Raw genomic sequence first — 6,000 nt, forward strand, 5'->3', positions numbered from 1 at the left:
AGGCATTCAAGGTCACCCATTTATTTAACATGGAAAGATGGGGAGTGTCATACTCCTGGTTTAGTAATGGTGACATTATCTTAATTTCACGTTTAAAAATTATTTAATAAAATGAATAAAATGTATATAAATTTATACTAGGATCTATAAATGTACTTGAATAAAAATGATTCTAAAATTAAGGAATGAATCATAATTATTTAGACATTTAGTTGTTACTTGTCACTAAAACTAAAAAACTCTATACAACGCAGTGGCGTATTTAGAATTTTTCCCGAGGGGGGGGGACATACGTTGGAAAACACAATTTCCTTAACGGTGAAGGAGTACACTCTCCATCATCACCTTTTCTAAAAATGAAAAATGTTGAGATCTTATATACTTATTATCAATAGACAATAAAATAAGTACCAACATATAAATTTATAAAACCGTATTTTTTTGTTTTTAAGATTATTATTCATAATTAGTTTGTGATAAAATGGAGAAACTTACAATCGCACCATTCGAATTGCACGCCGAAAAAAATAATACAGTTATGTATAGTACCTTTTAATATAAATATACAAATTTATATTATGTAGGACGAAAGCAGTAAAAAAAATAGTGCACCACCTAGTACTCCGTACTTAAAGGTCTTAGGGCCATCATTGTAGCTGCTAAATAAGGGACCTTTTTTTGGTACTTGGCCTGGGATCTAGGCCCCGGAAATCTAAACGCCGCTATTCGCTAGACAGCTAAATAGCTTGCCTAGGTGGAAGTTCGGCACTGGTAGTGAATTATAATAATGCTGGATTAAAAATAAGCTAATGCAATAATAAATTATTAAAATAAGTACTAACTATTACTTTAGTGCATAAGTTTTATTATCATTTGTATTCCATTAAATTATTAAAATGCCTATTTGTATGTACAATCCTTTGTCTTGCAAGATGTTTTGAAATAGAAACTAAATGCCTATTATAAGAAATCTGATAATAGCCAGATCGATATTGACAATAATGACAATTGACGGCATTTTACGATCTACGATACGAATTATTTTCAATTATATACATATTTAGCTATAAGCCATGTATTTATAGACTACGGGTATCAACCATATTAATTTCAAATTTTTAATAAATCAATATTCAATATTATACTTATAATAAAGTGTAGCGTTTTCAATAATTTTATTCTGTAATGCTGTCGTAATATACGTACTACATCATTAAACTTACTAGTAAAAAAAAAAAGACCAAGGGAGGAATCTACCTCACCTTATACGCCACTGATTCAACGTATAATAATTTTAATCTCGCTATTTTTGAAAGAATTAATCCTACAACTACATTCATTTGCGTCTATAACTGCGCTCAAATGGCTACTGGTATAGTGGTATCGACTCCCGAAATTTTTCTACTAAAAACAAGTAAAAATTAAGCAACTTTACCTGATTTATAGTTTCGTATAATACAACACAATTAATTCTATATCATACAAAACTAGATTGTAAAAATTAATAAAGATAATTTTAATAGCGATGATATTTCACACTAGTATAGTATCGCTGTGGTTTTTTTTATTACAATTATATATTTTATATACATACATGTTCTTCTAAAAATTACAATTTTAACTATCAAAACTAAATTGTAGTATAATAGGTAGTAATTAGATTACATATCGAACGCGAATTTTAGTAACTACCTTGATAATCTCTAATATTGCATGTTTCATGAAATAACTAAAGAGATAAAAGATTGACTAGCTTCATTAGTGATTTTGAATGAGAATTAGTAGATCTTTTTTGATTGAAGTTTTAAGATTTTTTTTTTTACTTTGTTTCTTGTTATAGCTTAGTTATTTGTTTGGTATTATAACACTACTCTGTTTTCAAACTCTTTGATATTGCTATATACAATTTTTTAAAAGCAAGGTCAGACATAGTGAACTTATCTGTGATTATCAGAGTTATCAGTGAAGATCCAATTAAAATATGACTTAGTGTGAAATTATGTTCCATATTAGTTATTTCGTTTGTCTTGAGTGATTGAACATATATAAGATAAGTATATAGCCATACATAAGATAAACTAGTAATAAGTAAATTAAAGTTTATATAGCTAATGACGTACTATTTAAGGGTATACAATCTACTACAAAATATGCTATTATGTAATAATATATGTAGAACTGTAGAAGGTATTTCACTGCAATTCTTTTTTTATTACATATAACAATAAGTATCTTATAAGCCGATAGAACTTTTAGGGAGACATGTAGGTATGAACCAATATCGATAATCGATGTATTATATAAAAGTACATATTATAACAGTAGCAAAAATCCAAGTATCACTTAAACGGGCAGAAGGTTTTAACCCGGTGTTTATTGTTGGTGAGGGGAAATTGGATGTGCCTAGCACTTTCTTGGCATCGTTGGCTATATATGTGCTGCATCACCCTCCCCCGGGGCATGACACACACGCACTCAAATACATACACAAAAACTTTTAAAAGACATATGAAGACCAAATTTCTAAATCGATCTTAGTGATAGGAGAGAAACGAAAACAACTTAACGACTTTTATAGTGTGTGTATAGCATAGATATAAATACACAACGAGAGATATTATAAACACATACACTGAGTGAATATTTAAATATAACCCGGAGAATTATAAATTAATAAATTTAAATTTATTGGATTAGATTTTTTATTTATAGATATTAAAAAATAATAATAATATTACTATTCTAATTTTAAACAAAATAACATTTTTTTTATCATAGCAGTTCTCGTATCTTATAATTTTAAGTTATATGAAATAACAAAATAATATTATATTAGGGTATTAGTAGAAAAATTGTTACGAACAAAAGTAGTTATAAACAACAACAAAAATATTATTCTTAAAGTAAAGTGAAAATCACAAAAAAATTGGACATTTATCAGATAGTCTATTGATGTCTTTTAACGATTTCAATACTTTACTCTCATTCTTTAAGACTATTTTTTTAATCACCTCCTTCCACTCACATATATATATATGTATATAATTTACTGTACTGACACGTACGTGTCATTTGATCATTCGCGTGCGGGAGAGTAGATAATGCAAGCGTCTCGGTGTCTCAGCTTGGAAATCGCTGATGCACGTGCTCGTTTGTCCCCCTATGTGTATCTTTTTCACTCTCTCTTACTCATCCCATGGGTGTCGTTGTCGTTTTGATATGTTTTGTGTTTGTATATATGGATGGCGGTGAGATGGTAGTTTATATATATAAATATATATGTGGGTAGAAGAAAAATAAGAAGCAAGAAAACTCGTAACCAGATACGGAAGAAGTGCTGCTATTATTATTCGACGGAAGAAAATCGTGTACAGCGCTATATAATATGATGGTTTGGTACGGAGGGTGGTGGGAAATAGATACCTTTCGTTTTAACTCGGCCGAAAATCACAATTCTGCGGAACTAACACAACCGGACGGGGTGAGACGGGAAAACACTATATATGTGTGCGTATGTGTAGATGTATGTCATTCGCGGGACAAATGGCCTAGCCATCAATCCGCGGACGTCCACCACCGCGTGTTTGGTGTATGTGCGTGTATATATATATCTTTAGATACAGCAAGTGAGGCTGACGATAAAAGAAGAAATCAGATATCTGAGACAGCCCGACCGACCGTCCTATACCGCACATCCACTCAAGACGATGCCGAAGTGATTCGTTCGCTTTTCACGTCTTGATGGGCCACACGGGAAAACAATTTTACCCTCGGCGGACTGCGGCAGTGACAGAGATAAACCGCGCCAATATCCGGGAAATAAATCTGCTCACCGGGCGTCGAAAAGTCCGCCGTGGACTCGGCACCGTAGTTCGATATCACTGCGAAAAATCCCAACTGTCTGGTTATAGAGTCTAGTTCGTGGCGTCTGAAGCTTAATCGCATTCCATGTCGACGTCGTGATTATCTCGACGTTTTCCTATACCTTAACATCTGCAACCCGCTTCGTCATCTCCACGGAAATTAAATATATTTGATTAAATATTAAGTACTTACGATAACTTAAACGATAAAAATACCGTTAAAAATCTTATAGTAAATCTCATAGCAGTATTTATTAGGTATCTCCTATTATGTTAAGTTATCTGTAGTTTGTTATACAGGTATAATTTATGGAGTAAACAAAATGGGTTTTGTTTTGTGGTTTGTGAAGGTTCGACGTCCGTCTACGCAATACGCTTCATATAAAATTCCGTTAATAATTTATCATTATTAACTTTTAGTTTCCTACACCGAGTAGCGGGTAATGAAAATGTGCTTACTCGTACGAAAACTAAACGACGATAAACCTAATAATAGATGAACCACTTAGAACTTTTATGTATCCGTTACGGTGATTTACTATAGCGCTAAAAGCACATTTAATTTAAATATCACTTGACAAAACACACCACTTTCTGGCCCCTAAGCGAGCGAAATGAGAATACGAGACGACCACCGCCGTCACAGGACTAGAATTGTGATTGCAGGTGTCCTGTCTTATTACTTTCCACGGCTAATATACCGCGTCCTATCGCATACGTCAAACTGACCGCAATGCTATATTATCGTCAAGGAAAAATATATTTATAATTATTTTACTCGATAATATTGAATCTTACGAGTACTGGTTTTAAATGTTTACCAATTTAAAAAAATTACACGTTACCCACGTTACAAATAATATTATTGATTTATGAACCTAATATATATTATATTTTTTTATTATTTTTATAGACACTTATCGATTACGATGTTACACGTGAACATTATTAATAGCTGTACATTGTCGTTTAATGTTGTGTAATTATTTTGAACGTTGTGTGCGAGTGTGTAGTATTTGTATATATATACACACACACACACACACACTTATTAATAAATAATAACGTACATTATTCTCGAGAACTGTTTGGAAAAACACGAGATTAATCGATACACCATTACGTTTCGAAATCCCCAAATTGATTTATCTGGGGGCCTCGATATTATGGTATATGGAAGGCACACAAAAAACATGTTGGTCATTAATCGCGCGCGCAATATACACCTCGCCTACGGTTCAATGATAGAAAAAAAAAAAAAATAATAATATATTATAAATATGTATTATACGGCATATAATATACACGGTATACGTATAGGTATTATATTGCGCGCCTTAGTATATCGGAAAGCACGTCATAAAACCAATTAGCATATTATATACACTACCTATACACAAGGCGGGTTTAGTCTCTCTGTGTTCGCCACGGCGGACCCTATTTACTGTACCTATATTATATAATTTATATTATAATAGTCGTGAACTTGTAGCTTTGCCACGCTGTGTTTATTTATGTGACTATAACGTATGCGAAATAATAATAATAATAATAACACGTATAGAATAGAAAGGGAGAAAAAATAATAATAAATTATTAGTAAATAATAAATAATAGTAATAAAAAAAAAAAAAAAAAAAAAAAGGTAATAAGCGGCTGTACTAATGATAACCGACGCCCGTTACATCACACACACATACATGCGACGTATGCATAAATAATTACTGTCATTACGATATTCGAAAGCAATAAATTACGGCCGTAGGGACCGATAAAAAAATATATAGTATGGTATAAAATGACATCGGCGCACGGTCTCGTACTATGTAGTAATATTATATATACAGAGCGGACGGAAGGACGTTGGGGAAAAAAAACATATAAATAAGAAAAGAAAAAACGCCGCTCGCCTGTTCAAATAAAATATACTGCTGCAGTAGCAAAATATGTCATGACTATTAAACCTTAAACAATTCATTTAAAATCCTAACAAATGCACATACAATTCTAATAAATTCCCTAAAATAATGAGCTGTTTTGTTGCCTTGAAATTGGATTGTTTTTTTTGTATTTTAAAACGGCATTATTAATGCGCCGTTCTGAGAAAATATTCCATTATTCTAGACTTCTTAAGTGG

Source organism: Aphis gossypii, chromosome 2 (genome assembly GCF_020184175.1).
Source record: "Aphis gossypii isolate Hap1 chromosome 2, ASM2018417v2, whole genome shotgun sequence".
Lineage (NCBI taxonomy): Eukaryota > Metazoa > Arthropoda > Insecta > Hemiptera > Aphididae > Aphis > Aphis gossypii.